Source organism: Alligator mississippiensis, chromosome 1, assembly GCF_030867095.1.
Source record: "Alligator mississippiensis isolate rAllMis1 chromosome 1, rAllMis1, whole genome shotgun sequence".
Lineage (NCBI taxonomy): Eukaryota > Metazoa > Chordata > Crocodylia > Alligatoridae > Alligator > Alligator mississippiensis.
The window spans coordinates 449,940,677-449,962,202 of NC_081824.1; the positions used below are offsets into that span (position 1 = coordinate 449,940,677).

A 21,526-nucleotide genomic window follows, 5' to 3' on the forward strand; every position below is an offset into this window, starting at 1 on the left:
CAGCAAGCTCATCATGGGAACTCCCAGCAAAGATGGAGTCCAAACCCTGGTATTCAATAGTTATAGGACTTGGATGGGGTCATGGAAGGCATAGGTAATTTTACATGCACAGGTGAGACATGGATGGGATTTATCACCTTCCTTCAGTAATTTCTTTTGGGTCACCCCAGGGTTATTTTGGACAGCCCAAACTACGTAGTAAGCGAGGGGGCACTTGATGTTTTTTTGTTCTAGGACTGTTTGCTTTGGGTGTGGGGAAAAAGGCTAATACTTGTCTAACAAAAATAACATGCATCATGTGCAAGGAGGAGGGATATATCCCTTGGGATTGCCAGACCTCATACACAAATAGAGCAAAAATGGGGAAAGCGGGGAAGGAGAGGGAGGAGGTGGAATCTGAGAATGAGTGTGAAAGTGATATGAAATGATCAATGGGAGACACGCACATCTATGGAGCTGGGTAAGGGGGAAGGAAGGGTAATTGAATTGGGGTCAGGGGTGGTTATTTGTGGAATGAAGCCAGTGGCTCAGTGCATTAGAAGGGATAGGGGAAGAAGGGGGTGGAAGAAGAGGTGAAGATTTGTTGTATATGGATGATGTCACTATAGTAGTTTGGGGTAGAAGGTCAGTGGAGAGAGTCTTGGGACATGTAGGGAGTGAGAAGGAGGCATTGAGAGACATGGGTTACAGGTGCTGGGGAATCATTTAAAAAAAGGGTTGGGGTACATTTTGAGATGAAGGGGAAAAGGAAGAGGGTGTGGGAGGAGTTGGGGGCATGGATACAGAAGGTGGTGGGATTGTGGGGTACAAGGGGATTATTTTGGGGGTGGGGGAAGGTGGAATTGGGCAAGCAGGTGCTGCTGCCTATTATTTTGTTTACGAGGAGGGTTCACCCTCTTTCATGGTTGCAAGTGCAATACATTTTAAAGAGAAGTTTGCATTTTTGTGTGTGGGGGGAGGGGAGAGGATGGCAACGGGGGGATTTGTAAGACTGGTGAATTGGGGGGCTGGGGTTACTCAAAATAGAGCTTTTTCTGTAAGTGCATATGGTGGCTGTGACTAAGGGAAGTGAAAAAGGGAGAGGGGTTATTGGGGAAATTGTTGAGACTGGGGAGGGCAGTTGTTTAGGGGTTACAGTTGTTGGCAATGAGATGGATGGATTTACAGGCTGAAAAAGAAATGATACATTATGCTAGGATGGGGTTTTGTTTTGTTTTTTTTAATATAGAGGGCAAAGGGACTAAAGAAGCTAGGCACAGAAGGGTGGGACAATGCAAAACCAGTATTTAAAGTAATAAGCAGGGAGAAGTGACAAGGTGATGGATGTAGGGGATCTATCATGGGCATAGGTGAGAGGTTTGGAAGGGGATAGTAGGTAAAAGATGGCATTTATTAGCAAGTAAGGGGTTGTTTTTATGGTTAAGGAATGTTTGCAGCTGGGGTATTATTAGGCATGGGGATATATGGGAAAGGAAGGGCAACTGAAGCAGTGAGTATGGCAAAATGTGAATTGGGAAGAATAGTTTGCCCCTACAGGGGATTGGATAAGAAGATTGGGGGCGGGGGGGGGGGGGGGGCAGCAAGTGTGGTGTCGAGGGATGACGATTATGATAAGGGATGTGTAAGAGGTGAAGCAGTGGGGATGAAGATAAGCCAGTTGTAAATACATACATACACACTTTTGTTAAATGTGTTACAGATAACAGAAATCTTTAACATGTTGGGTATATGATTTACCAATGTGTAAGGTGACATGGAACCAGGTTGTGCAAGGTATCTGTGGCTGAAAGATAAAGGGTTGTAGATGCTTCTAAATCTGGAGATGGTTCTGTTGGGTTTTGTGTTGCAAGGTGGAAAGTTTGGTTGAGGTTGGGCATTTTAAATTCGTTACCTTATTAATAAAAGAAAACCTGTAAGCATCCTGGTGGCACATGAAAATTATTGCATCTGGGACAGAACGTTTTAGGGAAAGGAAGGCATATAGTGTCTTTTGGGAGAGGCATGCAGAGGAATTAGCATGGAAGAGACAATTAACAGAACTGCGCTTTCAAGCCAGAGCAGACTCCCATGAAAGAGGGCTGTTTTAAGAACCTTCAATGATGTAATTGAACTGGAGGACATCCAACATTGTCTGGAGGCTAAAGTAAAAAGAGAGTCCTTTGGGTGGACAGAGCTTTCAATAAGAACAAAATACGGACCGGTTCACGGAGAGCTGGAGTGGCGAGAGATCATTGAGGAATCAAACATCTTCCTTCCAGCTTCTGTTTGGGTCCCCATAGGGAATATATCTATTATTTTGGTCAACCAAGGTGACATAGTAAATATAATGGACCAGGGCCCATTGAAACATATTGTCAATGGACAACAAGTTGCTGATGCAGTGGGATGGTGTATAGGGCAGGGGTATGCAAGGCTGAAGTAATGTGCAAAAACATGGTGGGAGGAGGGGCACAATTTTGAAGAGTGCCCCCACTCATAAGGAAGGAAGTGTCAGAACGGGAGGGAGAGAAGATGGAAGGGGACAGCAAGTCCCTGGTATCCCTTCAGAGGATGGAAACATTCAGTATGGGAAGGAAGATGGCTGGGAGAGTACTGGAGCTCAGGACAAAGATGAATTTATTTGAGGAAGTAGAGAAGCTGGCTACATCAACTGTAGAAATTGTTGTAGAGCAATGGACAGCCACAGTAGAGGAGAGGGAGGCAGGAGAAAAAGTGACAGGGAGTGCAAGGGGGATGGGGTTAATTGGTGTAAGTAACTATTTGGAAATTCTGTTGGGCAGGGAAAGCCCTTGCTGGAAACATCATGCAACCAACCAAAGAGTGAAAGTGGGGATACCAAAGCAAAAACGGGAAGAACAAGAGAAGAGGAGTGAGAAAGGAAAAGATATAGGGGAAGAAGCAAGACTGACAAATGGTGCAAGAGTGAAATCAGGAGGAGAGTCTGGGTGGGGGCAGCTTTTCTAATAGCCCATCAGCTATTGGAAGCTAGGCTTAAGCAACAGGGATGTGGAAGGTGGGGGTTGAGAAGAAATGGAGGTATGAGGGGGGAGGGGGGAGGACACTTGGGGAGTAAGACAGGGGAATGCATTTAATATTGTGGAACATGAGAAGTTTGCCGAGATGGAGGTAAATGGGAGGAGATTAAGAGGGTACTAAAAGTTAAAGGACGTGCTATTCCTCCAGAAGCATAGAATAGGATGAGGAAAAAAGGTGCTGGGAATATGGGGAGGGAGAGGTTTGTCTAAGACAGGGAAGGTAAAGCTAATCAAGTCTGTGATCTTACCCATCCTGCTGTTCATAGGGTGGGTATACCCTCCATCGTGGAGGCAAGCGAGGAGGATACAAAGGGAATTGTGTGTGTTTTTCTGGGGAAGTAAGGGAGAGAGGGTAGCACGTAGGGAGCTTTATAAAGCGGGGGAGCTAGGGGGATGGGGTTTTCCAGAGATGGAAACGTTCATATATGGGCACAGGGTGGCAGCATTAGACAGGGAGGCACAGAGAGGGGAAGGAATAGTGGGGAAATGGGTAAAGTACTGGGGAGGTAGAGTTTTGAGGAATGGGGGATATTTGGAGAAAGGTGGACAGGCATGTGGGCAGGGAAACCATCACAGCACATGGATAGGCTGGCGGCATTTGTCAGGGCAAAAGGTTTGGTAAAACGGGATGGAAGGATTACAAAAGGCGAGGGTAATTTTCAACACAATTAGGGAGGAAGATGGGTTAACGGATGTGGGGAATTTGGCATGGGAACAGGTGAGAGAGGTATGGAGGGGAATAGAAGACACAAGGTGGAAAGGGTTTCACAGGGAAATAGCGTGGTGTATAGTTAGGCGGGTGCTATCAGTCAGAGAAGTACTACACCGATGGAGGCTGGTGAGATCGGCAGAAAGCCCGGGGGAGTTCTGTACAAAGGAAGAAAATGGTTTTTGGGAGTGCACGTCTGCAAGAAGGGTATGGGGAAGAGTAGGGAAGTTTCTAAGGGCGATAGGGTGGGCACAGGGGGTGTCCTATGAGACCGTGGTTTATGGACCGGTGAAACAAGGAGAAAGGCAATGGGAAGTGCGGGTGATTTTGATGGGGATGAGGGTGCCATTATGGAAAGTGAGGTGCTTGTTGATAGGGAAGGGGGTATGCTTTACACAAAGGGAATGCGTACAGCTGGGGTATTATGAGATTAAAGACTACATGAAGGGAAAGGGAGAAAAGGGCAAAGGGAGTAGGGCATGGCAAGGCGTTCGGTGGCAGGAATTATTCCAGCCAGCCAGGATAGGGTAGGGAAAGAAAAGGAGGGAGAGAGAGGAGGGAAAGAAAAAGCATCGGGAAGTAGGGAAAGGAAATGCGTCAGGAATCAGGGAAGGTGAAAACCAAGTGAGGAAAACAGTAATACTGAAACAAAAACGAGTTGTGTATGCTATAAATAAAGACGTGTGGAAAATGTGGTAAAGGCAAATAAAAAGAAGGGAAATACGAGACCACAGAGAAAGATTTTGTAAAATATCAGGATGCATTATAAACGTTGAAAGTGTCCCAAGAACCTGTATGAGAGAGCAAAAGGTATTGTCATGGATTGCATTGCTGATTATGTAAGAGGAGGATCTGGTGATCCAATTGTGAAGAAATTGTGATGCAGAAAGGAGACAGGAAGTTCCCACGATTGTGTCATGCATTATTGATTCATGTATGATATTGTTTATTGTGAGATATTGACAAAAGGAGGCGGTGTGGAGAGATAAAGAAATATTTAATATTTTCTTAATAAAAAAATAGAAGGCAGAAAGCGTGCTGTACAGCCTACATGAAGATCAAAACATCCTCTAGCAAGAAACAAGTCACGGGGCATGTCATTAGAAAGAGCATTAAGGCAAAGAGCAGCGAATAGCGAGGCAGCAGGAATAACCTAAAGGTACAGTAGGGATCACCATTAAGATGGCTGCATTACCATGCCCACATCCCTCCTCTCAACATCCCATGGTGAAATCTTTGCATGGCTTCCACAGATCATCCCCTTCTCCACAGGGGCATTCTGATCAGGGTACCACTTCTTCCTCAAAAGAGAGAAAGACAGAGCTGGCAGGGACCACAAGAGGTCCTCTAGTCCAGCCCCTGCCCAAGGCAGGGTCATCTCTACCCACAGCACCATATTACTACTAGAACTAAACCAATGGCATTGTCACACCCACAAATCATACGACCCCAACATGTCCTTTTGCTTCACCTGTGGCAAAAGTAACCCATGTCCTCCTTCTGCAAGGGTTGTTAAAAGATGCTGAATGGCACACAAGGAAGAGGTCCATGCCTCTGCTACAAGAAGGCACTCATCCCCACAATCTGTACCCATCTGACCAAGGGGTAAAACTTCTTCCTGACCTCAAACTGGGTGACCAGCTTGACCCCGAGCAAAGGGGCAAGTCCCTCTAGCCAGGAACCTACAGGTTTTACTTGAGGAAGGAGTATTGGCAGTCTCCAGCCTTGGTGACAGTCGCTCAGTGCTCCTGAGGAAGGAACATGCCTACCACAACACACAGCAAAGGACAAAGAAAAGAGTCTTTCCCAGCCTCATGCTTCTGGGCTTCACTGGTTGCCTCATGAGACACAAGCGGAGTAAAGCATAGGCACAGTTACTCCTAGATCATTCCTGATCAATGTTTACCCGACCTCTTTTTCAACACCCCCAGTGATGAAGGCTCCACAACTTCCCTCAGCAGTCTAGTGTACTGCTGCGCCCTTTTAACAGCCAAGTCCTTACACCTATCCAACAGTAGCAAGACCAGCCCTCTGTTCACGGGACATGAATAAAACAAACCAAGCCTTTCCTGTGGCCCTCTTGATGACATCCAGGTCAGTCCCGAATGCCCTGCCCCACTCCACAGGCATTAAGAGGCACTGGAGCACAACTTCACCTCAAGCTCTCCCTCCTTGACCTCATCCTCTACCACCCGCTCTCATGACAAACTGCTCAGTTCCTTTCCTTCAGCACTATGCACATACTGCTGAGACATCAGCACTGTGCGCCACCATTCCCACGTATTCCTAACACAGATTTACAGTGCCCACCACCCCTTACAAGAGCTCTCTACAGCCCCTACACTCCTCCAACCACATATTTGTATTTCCAGAAGACCCATCATTACACAACATTTCTCCATACTCACCACCCCTTTTAGCATGAAGTGGTCAGTAAAGCTCGAGGGTAAAACATCTTGGGCACCATCTAAAATATAAATAAAAACATGACCACTCTTGTGCCACTCTCCACCCTTGTCTTCACTCTCTCCCTTTCAAATCAACCTTTTAAAAATGCCATCCACAGGGATGGGTCAGGAACCACTGAGTGTATGACAAAAGCCAGCAGAGGCCTACCGTTTCTGGTCTGGCTTCTGTTAGACTAGGAAGTGGCTTCAGGAGCTTGACTGCCTGGATGGCCTCATTGAGCCCAGGTGGGACCAGGCTTCTGCTCTGACCTTGCTGAGATGCCACCTGCTCAGGAGATAAGATCAGATTGAGAACCTGCAAGTCCAGGGCCCTGATCTGGCCTCCTTACAGTATATGCAGGCATTGTGCTAGAAGTGGGGGCTTTTGGGCTAGCCTTCTTTGGGAGGCTCTGACAGAAGGCTCGTACTAGGTCAGGGGCTCATGCATTTTCTGCAGGTTGCTAGAAATAGTCTGCCAGTCCATAACCTTGCCAGTCAAACACATTAATACCATTTCCTCCCTAACTTCTGGTTGTCAATGGTGATTTTTTGAGTTGGAATTCCTTATGCCCCCAGCCAAAGAGGATGGTTTGGGGACTGCCAGGAATAGGTTGTCTTTGTGCATAGCTTTGCCAGGGAGATGTAGAAGACAGGGTGGGCACGCAGAACATCAGATAGCTACAAGCAGAAGGACACCATGTTGATGACTGCAGAGATGGCATAGAGTCCTAGATACCCAAGATCTTGCTTGTCAGAGTTGAGAGGTGGCTTTCAGGTATTAGGAAGAGAGCGATTCTTTACTCCTACAATGGATGTGGAGCCCCCCCCCCCCCCGAGCACTGTTTGTAGCCTAAAACTAGACCTTCTTGGCAGGCTAGTGGTGGTACTTCAAGTCATCATTTATACACTGCAAGTGGGTTCCCAGTTCTGTGACTACATGGGTGGAGATGTTGGACAGGACTGAGGGGAAGTAGGGATGAAACCCACACTTGGCATCAAGGGGCTGCACTGGCTGGATGACAGATCCAAGTTGTTGTATGCAGATTTAGGCACGGGCAGGAGCACAAGCCAGTCGTGGTGATGGCAGTTAAGGAAGCCTCATTTAGTATTGCTCCAGCACCTGGTTCTGCCTTGTCTGCCAGTGTCAGCCAGACTAGAGCTCCTGCTCTACCCCCAAAAGGGACAGGAAATCCCACATGTTGGACATGAACAGAGGGCCCAAGACTGATACAGTACAGGTAAGCACCCCATGCAGCCAAAACAAATGTCCAAAGTTACTGGATCCAAGTTGAGTGGGATGCCCACAATGGACTACTCCATTGTAATGGGGTTCACCCTGTGCCTCACTAGGAGGCACCTCTCTTTGCAGAAACACTTGTCCATTAAGTTGTCCATAGCACCCAAGCCCACAAGGACTGACAGCTGTACTGCTAACCAGATGGCATGGGCAAGGTCCTTGTGCTCCACAAGACTAGCAGAGGCCCAAAGCTCACAGCTGGTTGTTCTAGGTCTCCCACAGATACAGTTCCCTGGATTTCTAGAGCAGTAGATCTTCCTGGGGCACCAGGAGACCTGGGATTGTGGTGTGGGGTCTGCTCTCATGGCCATCTTTTCCACACACTCCTCTGGAAGGCAGTGGTAGATCCACAAAGAGCTCAGTCAAGGGCCCCAAGCAAGCAGGGGACTCAACAGGAACAAGTTCATCCTTCAGCTCCTCACTAAGCCTCTGGCAGAATTGCCACAACTTCAATCACCTCATTCCACTTGAGGCCAGGGGCCTACCACTGACGTGAGCCACTGTGGGCTTTAGCTGGCTGCCATGCTGAACATTTTAGGGGGCTATTTTGGCAGAGATGAACTGCAAGGGGTGGGCAGGTGCCTATGGGACTTCTTCCCTGTAAGGCTTGGATGGACATTTGAAAGACTGAAGCCCTTGAGGAGCAAGGAAGCCCGGGTCAGGACTTCTCCCTGCAAGCAGGCCAATCATTAATCCCATCTTGGCCTGGTCTGTGGAACAGATGATGGGGCACAGTGGAAAGAGCAGGCAACGCTGATCCAGGAATCCCAAAACACTTCTTTGGATCTGGCTCAAGTGCACTGGGAGTGGGACTTGTGGTAGCAGCAGCAGTCTTCTGACAGCAGGGCCCCAGCCGAGGCTCAATTGTTGCTTCGTCTCTTGGGGATGGTTTTGCTCAGCATTTGCCAGGCTCCAGCCTTAGCCTGTGCCCCTTCCAGGCAGTCCAACAGCTCTGGTTTTTCCCCTCTAGCTGTTCAAACAGTGCCTGGAGCTGCTGAACTGCCTGCTGGAGATGGGCCATCATTTCTTGGGATTCAGGGGGTTGGAGGGCTTGCAGGGATTCTCGGGCAGAACGGAGTTTGTATTTCTACTTTGGGTCCTGCCCCACAGCTCCAAAAAGACTGGTCCAGGTAAAAGGTTGGGACCGAGGCATTGGTGGTCTGGCCTAATGATTGGATACTTGAAGCATGGAGGGCAGTCCAAACTGGTTTCCTAGGGACTGGGGGTATCAGGGGGTCGGTACTGGAACTGGAAGCCGCTGTCAAGATGGAACAGGGCCAAAAGCTGCAGCCAGAGACAAGGTACTCCCTGCATCTTCTTCCAGGGTACCCACAGATTAGTCCAATTGGTAGGCATCCTAACTGGTCCCCAGCATGATGTTCTCCCACATCCATTTGCACAGTGATCCATGTCTGAGCCAAGGCTGAGGTAAGCCTCACTACCCTTCATGTATCTCATGGGCTCACCCGGGATCCTGTTACCGGGGGCCATAAGTTTCTCTTTCCAGAGGTGATGATGTATATGGGCACCTTGGACTGGAGGGGAACAAAAGCTCTGTTCAGTCAGCTGCCTCACAGCTGTTGTCCAGCACCTTCAGGAGTTCATCAAGTCACCCTCAGAAGCCAGGAGGTTTAGCTTTTGGTCCTGGGCCCTTAGTAAGCCTCCAATGGTGGGACTTGGGAGGCAGCCTCATTTCAAGTTCGGAACAGCATTTCACCATTATGATCAGGAAGTGACAGTGTAGCTGTTGTAGGCCTTGGGGACCATGTGTGGACATCTGGCCTGATATCCCAGCTCCTGGAAGACGCATGGCTGAGGCACTGAGCCAGAGGCCTGCACTGACCTCCACGTGGACACCTTGCTGTCTGGGTGCTGTCGTGGGTCATCAGCAGCCAAGGTGCATTCAACAGCCCTCGCTGGACATGAAAGCTTTCTGGTTCAGGCTACAATCCACCCATTCACTGCCCAGTCCATGATCTGAGCTGTGTTGTGGCCCAGCATATTGTTTACATTTAAATATGGTGGAGCAAAGGGTGATGGGCCCTTCAGGGATGCAGATGGTCAGGCTCACTGTTTTTGTGGATGAGCCAGGTCATTACCTTCTTCCAGGACTTGGCCATGCAGCCAGAACTTCCATCAGGTGGCCAGAGACATCAGCACAAGGCCGTCTGGGTCCCACTTCGTTAGCTGGACTCAGTGCGGTCTTGGTCTGGAGCTGTAGTCCATGTCCTGCTCTAGCCTCCACCTCTTCCAGCAGGAGCTTAGCTTGGCAGACAGCTTGAGGGTAACTGGCAGCAAGGGTCCCCGAGGCAGGTCTGCAGATCACATTGACAGGCAGCAGCCTTCACCATTGAGGACACCACCATAGTAGGCAGTCTCTCCTGCAGGGACTGTGCAGGATAACCTGGAACCCACCAGATCTCACTGCCTTAGGGAAGACTGAACAGTCTAGTTTCTGGATCCCAGAGCTGGTTGCTGATGTGCAGGCCAGAGCTGTGGTCAGTAACTGGAGCCACACAATGACAGGTGCAGACAGTGGTCCTTGCACAAGTTGGTATTGGGGATACTATGTGCTTATGCTAATCTAGAGCAGCATAATCTACACACTACCAAGCCATAGCCTGGGGAAAAAAAAAAAAAAAAAAAAGGAAGCAAGTCTCTTGGTTGAGGGCAACAGTAATGCGCTAGACGAGGAACAAGGAGTTGTCTCTCGGAACGTGTTAATAGTAGCTGAAGGCAACAGCTGTAGTGCCCCACCACCTATTTTTATATAAATAGCCAGTTAGTCTCCAAGTGATAAGGTGTTCTTGCTAACTCCATATGGTAATCCTCCCTTCGGGCCCATCATGGCCATTCGCAATTCTTAAGCCATACTACAATAGCATGGCTCAAGCAGGAGGCGTCCAAACTGTTTCTAGGAGACCAAGTGAGCCTTACAGATATTACCATTGTTTCATCAGTCAAGGAAAGGAATAAATCAACTCATCCAACTAAGCCAAAGCAAATAGAGCAAATGGCCTAAATGATGGCATACTTAAGTAGACCATCCCAATACACAGCATCATGCCTTTGGCTTGAATGCCTTAGTAACAGCAACTGATCTAACCAGATGCATCTGTTAGAGGAAAATATATCTACCCACGTGTCCAGTTCCTTGGAACAAAGCTTTTTTCTTTTCCATAATTCTAGCAGCTTTGCCAGCATGGACCATAAGTCAGAGGCGAGAAGAACACACAATAGGTGCAGGCAACAGCAGCAGCAGCGTTCCACGATGGTGTGGGGAAAGATACAGTTCTGGAAGGGAGGGTTCTGCATCTTGCACAGAAAGGTGAAAACCCCACCTAACTGACACCTTCACAATCCATACAAGAACTGCTTTGCTTCAGTTCCAAGAGGTTCCAGGGAAACCAAGCAATGTCAATAAAAACAGGTCACAGCCTTTGCGATGGTACTGGAACAAGCTGTCTCTAAACACAGGGCACAGACTACAAGGGAAAGTTCGAGAACTTCCCAGATTCTAAGCCAGCTGCTGCCAGTGCGTGCTACCTCCCTCCCAAGTTTCCCCAGTTGGTGCAAGTGAGAATTTGTTGTGCACTTGTGGGTTGCTGGACATGCACTGCAACAAGCATGTGTTCTCTTGCTTTGGCATGTAACAATAAGGCATCGGACTGAACAGGTCACCTGCTCCTTTTCTCCACTGAGGGGTGGCAATTATGGGAGCCATGACTGTACCTTAAGTCTTTGTCCAAGCCTGCAAAAGAAGTCCTGATCCCTGAAGGGCTGCAGGCTCATCTCTTCACAGCCTGACAAGTCCCAAGGTTTGGGGAACAGGTGGCTGGCCCACTGCTGGAGAGAAGAGCAGTTGCATGCGACTGGTCTCTTGTTACAAAGGCACCTGGGATGGCTGTCCATCTTCCACTGCCTTAGTTAAGCAACAGCTGACAATTCTTTGGTCAGTCTGTTCCATGAAGTTTCCAACTTCCAGCAGACTACAGACTTCCCAGGTCTCTTCACCCAGCTTCAAAAGCCTATTCTGCAACTCCCACTTCAGCAGTTCAGGCCTGACTTCAAGCTGCGAGGCTAGAGATGGAAAGAGAGAAAAAGAGACAAGTGTGTCAGTAGCGTTAAGGTGGTTGTTACAGCCTTATGAATGCATGAAGCAAAGGAACTTTATGCCTATGAAGCTAAATATACTACAGGTTTTAGTGGCCACAAACTGGGACTCACTTCACTGGCCATGGCCAGAAGCAGTCAAGTCTGTTTTGTATCCAAGATCCGAATCATCCCAACCAGCAGAGCAATGCCCAGGCTTTCAATACATGAACAATACAGGTGCAAAGTTCAGATGCGGATGGACATTGCCCAGACACAGGATTTCTGTTTTGGGCTCACTGTAGCACCACTATGGGTATGTGTGTACACGTGTTTTACAATTAATACGTTATAGTACATATATTAATATGTTATAGAAAATTGTATCTTTCTTCAAGGAGTATGTGTATAGTCCTCCCCTGCCATAGAGAAAAAGTATTACGTGTTTTCACAAGATTTTGCACATGTACCAAACTACCTACTCCTGGACAATAAATGCAGTGCTCTAGGGTGCTTGTACACATGCCAAAACTAGCCTTCAAAAATTTCATGACAATGTACATTTTAAAGCAAAATATGCTGTGAACAGTATAGAAGGAGAGGAATTCAAGGCAGGTATTTCAGGGCACCTTATGAAATACACCTCTCCTTTGAAAAGAGCTGCTAGGTACTTGGTTGCACTGGGCCCCAGGGGCAGTTGTAAGATCTGTAAAGGTGGCAGGGGAGGGGGAGGAGGGGCTGCCACGTCGCTCCATAACACAATGACTGTTTCTACAAATGATAAAGAAACTAAAAGCCTTGCTAATATGCTATGGGTCCAACCCAGCCTGGCCACAGACGGAGCAGCTCTCTACACTCCCACATACGCATCCCTGAGACCCTCTGCAGGGCCCCAAAATGCCTCCCTCTGCCCTTTCTGCACTGCCCTGCCACCTGCAGTGCCCCTTGCCTCTTCCACCCACCATCCCCTCTCACTCCTCCAAGTCCTGCCCTGCCTTCTCTCCATCCCATAAATCCACTATATCCTGCACATATGCATCCCACCATATCCCAGCTCTCCTGACTCCTCACTGCCCACCCCCAGCTCACTGAGCCCTCCCAAGCATTCAAACCTCATTGTAGCTCCTCATATCCCCTGGCTGCCCCCCTGCCCACAACCCCTTTTCATCCACCCAAAGTCTTCTCCTGCCTCCCAGCCTCACCCCCCAGCACCTCCACACCTCCCTATACCTGCAGTGCCCCAATCCTTCCTCCCTATGGGGCCTCCTGCCCCCCAAAGTCCCCTTGTGCTAGTGACCAACCCTCATCCTGCAGATGCTCATGGCCTTGCAAGTCCCTTCTCTAGAAAAAAAACAAACAACTCTCCCGAACCCTTTCCTTCAGAGACCCTGACCATGAGGCATGTGGGGACAGGACTTCCCCCTCCCCCCACACATCCTCCCTCCTCCTTACACTAGGCCAACTGGCTTCCGTGCTCCACAGACAGAGACTAAGCTATCCCTGGTATCCCAAATGTATCCGACAAGCAGCATCCCTACTGGGAGAATCAAATCCACCCATCCACCTCTGCCAGGCAGCGTTTGCATTATAGCTCAAAATACCACCTTTCCCTTCTATATTGCATGTGGGGGCAAGGAGGTGTGTGTGGGGCTTGGTTGGGAAGTGGTTGTGTGTGGGTGGTGTGCAGGAAGTTGTACAGGGTGTGGGCATGGTGGGTGGGGAAAGACTATGGATGTGCAAGATCATACAGGGATAGTCCCCAGACACCACAAGACCTTAGATCTGCATTCAGGGGCAGACGGTGTGGACCGACTGGCAAGATAGCATGCAGTTCCAGATATGGGCATGATGTTTAGGGGCTCCTCCAAGGGAGGAGGCAATGGGCCCAGTTTGAGTTTCCTGGAAAAATACATTTCTCCTTCTCCACATCTATAGCAACATAACATCTATCATAAGCGTCCCTTTACATACTTTACAAACAATTTTAACTCCTACATAGCCATTACTACCAATGCACCCAACTCCCTCATACCCACCCACAGACTTTATCCTAGTTCAAAAGCCGGAAAAGCTAAGAGACTATTTGGGTTTCACATTGGCCCAGGACCTTTTTGCTTTCTGGTACTGTTGCTGCTGTGGTGCAAGACCTGGTTCTCAGTCACTCATTGGCAGGTTATGGGAAGCAATATAAAAAGTAAGTAAGAAGGAAGCCTATTTTCATATTTTCTGGTCCACAATATGCAGATAGGTACAGAAATAAATCATCTTCATGTTTACCCACACGTTGCAGTGAGTGAATGAGAGTCATGTCAAAATTGAAGAGGGAGGATCTTCATTACACACTGATGTTATAGAAGTGGGAGACTGCTCCCTAGCTTATTCCTGCAGACGTATGGCTGAAAGCAAACAAAACCCCGGGGCATCAGGACCACAAGCCTCCAGACTTGGGCCTGCACATAGGATGCCTGCCAGAGGATTTGGAAGCATCTGAAGCCCCAGGCAGGGGTGGAGGATGCTTCCCAGTAGCAGAGCCACACATGGTTCTTGAATGACTATTTGGAATCAATTTGGCTGATTTGACTTGGGTCACATGTATTTAAGAAAATCTATTGGCAAAGCCTATTTTCAATCCTGTCAAGAAGGAAGTGATTTAGTGGGCTGTCAGGAGACTCCCTTGTGTAGGGAGGTGCCAACCGCACAGTCCCATGCCTCGGTAAGGTGGCATACCTAGGGGGATGGTGGACTGAATTAAGCCCCAGGAGAGGCAGTAGCTTTAAACTTTGCTACAACTCTGCAGGATGCCTGCTGATGACCCTGGAACCTGGTTTTCTCTGGTTAAAATAAAAAACAAGCCAAAACCCACATTCCCTCCCTCCCCCTATTAAAAGGAAACGCCACTAGTACATATATTAGTGATGTTTCATTTTAATCATGGAAAGAGACAGATAATGGTTTTGTTTTTTGGTTTTTTTAAATAAAAAAATTGTGCGTTTTTTAAAAAGATTTTTTAAATCAAAGGAAAGCAGGATCCCTGCTGATAAGGAGCAGAGTAGAGATGTGTCACATCAGTTTACATCTGGGCAGCCAAATTACGTTCCCATTGCAGTCAGCCAGGGCTACTCATTCCATGACCTAGAGACTCAGTGTCTTGTCTTGAGTTTACTCCAATCCAAACTCCACAGCCAACCCTGGTGTTGGCAGAATTAGGAAAAGCAGAGATTACAGAAGGGCTCTAGCGGTCACATTTCAGAGGATTGTTTGGTTTTCCAGAGCTGACCGACCATTTCTCTTTCCCCAAACGTATTTTAGAGCCCTGGTCTTGGTGGCCTTAATCCAGCCTTACAAAGTGGTCAGGAACATTGTCCAGTGCAGGCTAAAAGAGCACGTCTCTCACTCTCATCTTCACATTCAATTCACATACCCCAGGGTAGTAGGACATGTAGGCAAGAAGCATTTTTCAAGGTTGCATGAGCATGAGCGAGCAAAACCCCAGGGACTTCCTGTCCAGACAAAGCAAATCAAGCAAAGGAAAAAAAGAAAGGGGGTGGGGGTTGTAGGGAAATGGCTGCTCACCCAAAGTAGTTTTAAGCAGAGAAACTCAATGGGCTTCTGAGTTTGGCTGCTTTCTAGCTATTCATGCAGCTGAACCTGACCAAACATGCAACAGGAGGCTTGGTCTTCCTTCCAGAAAGGACAGAACAACCCTGCGGTGCTAGCTAGTTCAAGTGCCTCAGAGCACATCCCTCTGACAGCCTGCTGGGTTGCATTACCGGGGCAAGCTGTATGCCCTCAAGGCCGGGGTCCTCAGCCACTTGCTGCTCAGCTAAGTATTAGCCTTATTCTCCCAGCCTCCACCAGCACACGTCTCTGAAGTGAGATCTGCTCCAATAGGTTGTCTCCTCCCACACCTGGCACAGAAGCAAGAAAAAGGTCCACCATGCTAGTAGTTCAGTGGTCCTCAGCAGCAAGCATCCTGGTTTTCTCTAGTGAGAAAGAAAATGCTCAAATTTTGGATTAAAAAGAAAAACACAAAACCCCAAAACACACGTTTTTCCATGATCAAAAATGAAACAGCACTTTTGTTACCTCTCAGCTCTGTGCTCTTAGGGAACCCTGGCACAGTGCGCAGCCTGTCCGTCTCACCAAGGACTCAGCCCCTCCACACCTCTGCCTGAACAAGAGCCCATTCCAGGAAGGACTTCCAAGAGACAGTGAAGATGCAGTGGGAGACACACCTAGCACCCTCCAGACAAGAAGGAACCAACTCCCCGGGTCTCATTTGCATCAGAGATCAAACCGGATGACAGCCCATTTAAATGGGAGATGGGACAGGAATGCGCCATATTCCTATAGCTTTTTGGGTCACATTGCTGCGCTTCATTCTATTCTAGCTCACAGGTGACACTTCCTAACCAGTCTCTCAATCACAAGTTGGTCACAGAACTGTCATAATGATAGGTGCTTCATTACTTTACCTTAGGAGTACACTCAAGACTGCTCAGCATGACAGGGAGCAAGTGAGCTACAGCCTTTGCAGAGATTTAACTGCAGGGCAGTCCTAAGGAGAGGATTCAGACTTGAGGTGCTGCTGGGACTGGAAGCTTTCAATCTACCCACTAGTGCCTGGTGGAAACCTACTGCAGGATCAATCAACAATAAGAACTGGTATGGCTGGCCATGGGCACAGCAAACCCCTAGACCAGGGTTTCCCAGCCAGGCTGCTATCAGAAGTGATCAGGCAGGTGTACTGCAGAGGTTTGCCAGGGCAATTGCTACAATCAGTATGATGGGGAATGCCTCAACAGGTGTGCCATGGAAAATGTTCATTAATTTAAGTGTGCCTTGGGCTGGAAAAGGCTGGGAAATATGGAGGTAGACCACAAGCATCCAGGTGTACAAGCCAGTCAGCTAATGGGCTGAACTTCCTGGAACAGTTCAGCAGTAGAAGATAATGCAGTATCAGTTTGAGCCTGTTTAGCATTTGGGCTGACACCAAGCTTTCCTGATTGGTCCTCTAAACATCCCAGACTGTACAGCTCTTCAGCCCGTTTGCAGTTCTTCAGCTCTGAAAAACTCCCAGATACTCAGGAGGTCAGTGCTCAGGTGCATCTAACACACCTTCCAGCTATGCATCTCAACTTGCCTTCAGAAGCTCAACAGAGCCCTTGCTATCCCAGGATTTTACACCTGCACCTCCAGAAATGTTATACATGTCACCCACTGCATCAAGTGCCCCGATGGAAAATAAGTGGGAGACCAAACAACAACCGCACACCAAACGTCTCTCAGACAAGAATACTCAACTCCCTGTGGGAGCACGTGTCACACAAGAAAACCTCTCTCCCCCCAGCCTCTCAGTTCTGATCCTCAAAAGGAATTGACAAAGCCCCTTTCACAGAAAAGCCTATAAAGCTTCACTTCATCAACCTACTGGATCAAAAAAAGACAGAGGCATGGACTAACGTGTCTGAAATCCAATGTCTTCATTTATAACCTGCCTAACTTGACTCCCCAGATACCTGTCCACCGTTTACCAATTTCATTCATTCCCCTTTCCCTACTTATTACCTCTCTCTCATCCACTGCCTCCTTACTGTATGTAGTCATTGACTGGCTTTCTTGCATGCATACCAGCCTCTGGCTTTACTATTCAGTCCATCCAGGAAGAGCACACACCAACTGCAGATGCTGCCTTAGCCTGAGCAAGGGTATTTATACCCTAAAGCTTGCAGAAAAGACTTTTTCCAACTATTTGAGTTGGTCTAAGGTATCAGATTTACCCAAAGAACCTTGTTGCCTCTTAGGGGTATAGGCTGTAGCTGTGTTGGTCTATGTACCTGACCTTTTACACTCCTCTTTCCCCTCTTCCTCCCCCACCCTCCTTTTCTACCCTTTGTCTTCCTTCTTTCCAGCTCTTTTCTTTTTAAGAGACAAGTCTCTTTTCTACCTTGGGAAACTACTACTGTAGAGTTTCCCTTACTTCTGCATGTTTCCCCCCACATCTTGTCCCCACTCTAGCTTTTGTTTTTCTAATTTCCACTTATTCACCCACAGCCCTTCACACACTTCAAGCTTTTCATCCCTTGCTGTTCTGAGACTCCCAAGACTTCTGATGCTAGAAGGACTGTGTCACCTGAAAGCTTGTAAAGAACTTCTCTTCCCCAGCAACTTAGTTGGTATAGTAAAAGATACCACATCTAGCTAAAGAAACTTGCTTTTAAAAAGCTCAGGAATTAAGTTTTTCAGGGCATATGAGTATGTATTAACATGAAGAGCAAGTGGAGGTACAGAAAATTCAAAGCTGACTAGATTAAGCAATCACAGGATATCTGCACAGAGCAAAGGATTTAACTCAGGTTCCAGGGCTCAGGAAAATAAGTAACACTGAACCAGAGCTCTAACTAGTCCTGACACCAGCTCCACCACCAGACCAAGTTTCAAACTTCATTGATACCATACTGTCTAGACTCTTCCAGAAGCCTCCAATTGTCCTGACCTATTTTCAGGAGACAGATTTCAACACAAGTTCAAAACATATAGTACCAGGGTAAAGCAGAGCATAATTATAGAACAGGTCTCCTTCTTTCAAGGAGAAAGGGATCAGTAAGTAGTCACAGCATACTCAAGGAAAAGAACTAGCAAAAGGGAATAGAAGAGCATCTAGATAGCATCACATTAACAACTACTCAGGTAGCAAGAAACAAGGGGCTCTACTCATGCACAATTCACACACGCAAAGTAAAGGAGATAAATATTGAGAAGAGCTACATACCAGTAAGCAGAGATACTGTCCACCTGGCTCTGAAGGTCTGAGAACTAGTCAGGCCCCTGCAACCTGGGCTTGCACAGGCACAGGTCTTTCCAGCTCCTTAACACATCACCCATTCCAAGCCTTCCTCAAACAAAGACAAAACAAACAAAAACCAAAGCCCAATCCTTCAGCTTTAACAAGCAAGACCCATCCAGTCATCCTTTCTTCCTCCCAACTATTAAAGCCACCCCAACCACCTCCCTTATGCTCTCTCAGCTAGCCCCTTTACTGCTTCCAGCTGGTGAGGCACCCAGGGGCCTGATCCTCTCCACCTGCACCTCATCACCAATTCAGGCTGTCTGCACCTCTTAACTCACGTGGTCCCTTTGGAGAATTGCAGTAATACTTCTTGCTCATTGCTGGAAGTCCAATACTATGTGCTCAGTGTATTTTCACTGTGAAATTTGAGTCACACTAATTCATTAGGGGTTATTTGGCCTCTAATTTACTTCTGGCTAATGTCACACACATTACAGATTGACTAATGACCTGCTGTAGTCTCATGGCACACCTTAAATGAGCTGGTAATTCAAACACATTTCCTGACCACCTACTCCACAGCACAAGGGGCTAGGACCCTCAATCCAAACTGGCAGAAGGAATAGGTATATTCCCAAGATTCCTCCTGTACAAATTAGAAATTGCAAAGGCGCAGCTCATCTGGTCCCCTTCTGCTACTGCTCGAGTGTCTCCCTTAGGCTAGTGTCCCACTCACAACCAAAAACATTTGTTAGCAGTTCCTACAGCTGGCCAATACAAGGCTGTGGTTATCTACCACAACTGAACACAATTGAAGTCAGGGCAGTCACTGTAAACCTTCTGGATCAAAGCAATCAGCTCCCAACTCTTTTCAACAAGAGGCTTCCACTCAGTGGGGATCTTTCAGTTATGGCAACAAAGGCAAAGCAAAGGACCTTTTCCTTTATGTGCCAGATGTTTGTGCTGTAAGAAAGGAAGTGTTTTTAGATTTTCCAGCAAGAACATGGAGATGACAAATTGCTATTTCCATACAGAAAAAGGAAAAAGGCCTTCAGTTTTCTGAGAAAATAAATGTGTAGTGCACATGCACTGCCACCAAGTCTTCTAGTGCACATGCACTGCCATAAAGAACTATCTTTTTATCAACTTTAATCTCGTGACATGGTGTAGCTGAGGTCATCCTTGAACAACAGCAGTCACTGAAGCACAGTTTAACCAGGTACAGCACAGCACAATTTCTGCAGCCTGGACCGTTTGCTTGCTCATTATGATGGTTTTCTATAGCTGGTTTATGAACACTTCGTTTATCAGCATGTCACAGGCAGGAGCAGCATCTTATCTAAGAATTTATAAGCACGTTAGATGGAATTGTTTTTAAATCGTTACCAGTACAGCAACCCATTAGCCTTTTTTGAGCTCATGTCATTTCTAATAGATTCTTTATTAAAAGTTCTCCCAATAATGTACTAATCCTCTGTAACATGTTAATAGTTGAAACTGTAATACAAGTGGTATGGCCCAAAGTGAAAAAAAATTAGTACATCTAGCGTATCCATTGAAGAATCCTTTTCTTGTTCCCTGAAAATAGGGGGCAGAAGTGAACACCAAGAGACTTCCCTGAGGTTATTCTTACAACACACTTTCAGTATTGTACACAGAAACTAATTATACAAATGACCTCTTCTGGAGGGGTTGGAGATCCGCAATAAGCAGCTGATTGATGTGAGCTTTTTGGATCATCATGTCTTGTGGATGGAGGTGGGCATTGGGGAGGTGGTCAAACAAGGGAAAGGGGTATGGAAATTGAATGTTTCTTTACTAGACAATGTCCAACAGTGCAATGCCTTCCAAAGGGCATACCAGCAGTGGCAAACTTTGCAGCCATTTTTTCCAACATGGTGGGACCGGTGGGTGGAAATTAAGGGGCACGTGAGGGAGTGGTTTGGTGGAGTGGGGTGGAGGCGGGCATGGGGATAAAAGAACGAGCTAGTGCATTTGCAAGGGGAAATCCAAGAACCGTGGGAAAGGTTGAAAAACGGGGAAGTGGTGCAGAAAGAATGGGAAAGGGCAAAAGAGGGGGTGAAAAATTGTTTCCGGAGCAGGATGAAAGAGCGGATGTTCCTGGCAAAGGCAGAGTGGGTGGATGAGGGGGAGGAATGGGGGAGGTATTTTGCTTTTCAGATGAAAAGGAAGAAGCAGGTGATTGTGGGGCAGGGGTTGTACAGCGGATGGATGGAAGATGCATAAGGGGTTTTGCAGGAGGTGACCAAGTATTACAATGAGTTGCTCTGCAGGAAACAGGAGCAGTTGTTCTGCTCGGCAGGAACAACTGGAGAGTTTGGTGGGGGTGTGGAAGGGAGAGAGGGGTTCAGTGGCAATGTGTAGGGGGTGCATGTGCACTCCCTGACTAGCAATGCTCTCCACTTGGGCAGGGGGAGCAGGTGGGAATGCCGGTGCCCGCCCTGGAAGCGCTGGCCGATTGCTGCAGCGGCTCCCAGAAGCTGTTGCAGGATCAGCTGTGGGGGGCCCCTCGGGCAGCAAGGTCTGCCATTGGGGGGATCCCCCCCAGTCGGGGGGAACTGGTCACAGAGGGGGCATGTGCCTCCCCCTGACTAAAGCAGCACCAGTTGCTCACGGAAGGCTTGATAAGGGAATTGATGGAAAGTGAGATGCTGGGGGTGCTGAGAATGACGCCGTTAAAGAAGACACCAGGAGTCGACGGGATCCTGGTGGAATTTTACTTGAAATTCTGGGATTTACTAAAGGGGGGTCTATTGGCACTGTTTATGGAAATTATGGACCAGGGCTCGGTAGGGGAGGAGTTTGCACAGGCTGTTGTGGGTCTGAGCTATAAGAATGTGGAGTGGGACCACATTAAGTACTGGAGGCCATTTACTTTATTACATTTGGATTATAAATTGTTTTCAAATATCTTAGCGACAAGGTTGGGGGATGTGCTACCACAGGTGCTGGGTGGGGAACAAGTGTATCTGGTGGCAGGGTGGCGGATGACACAAGCGCATTGGGTACTTCAGGATACGTTGTCATACATTGCTGACTGGAAGTGGAACACTATAATTGTGAGCCTCAGTTTGCAAAAGGCATATGACAGCATTGGGCATGGGTTTTTGTTTCGGGTTTTGGAAGGGATGGGGA

At 47.7% G+C, this 21,526-nt stretch overlaps 1 long non-coding RNA gene across 2 annotated transcripts; it reads right to left on the reverse strand.

Annotated features, from left to right (window-relative positions):
- Positions 1 to 1,573: 1,573 nt before the first annotated feature.
- Positions 1,574 to 18,790, reverse strand: LOC132248377 (uncharacterized). Of its 2 annotated transcripts, none has more exons than XR_009459561.1 (3): positions 18,353 to 18,790; positions 7,179 to 11,568; positions 1,574 to 6,211 (listed from the first exon to the last, which is right to left on the reverse strand). It is a non-coding gene; the product is annotated as an uncharacterized LOC132248377 (long non-coding RNA). The 2 variants fall into 2 exon arrangements; XR_009459558.1 differs by having other exon boundaries at positions 6,361 to 11,568; positions 18,353 to 18,776.
- Between the last annotated feature and the right edge of the window lie 2,736 nt (positions 18,791 to 21,526).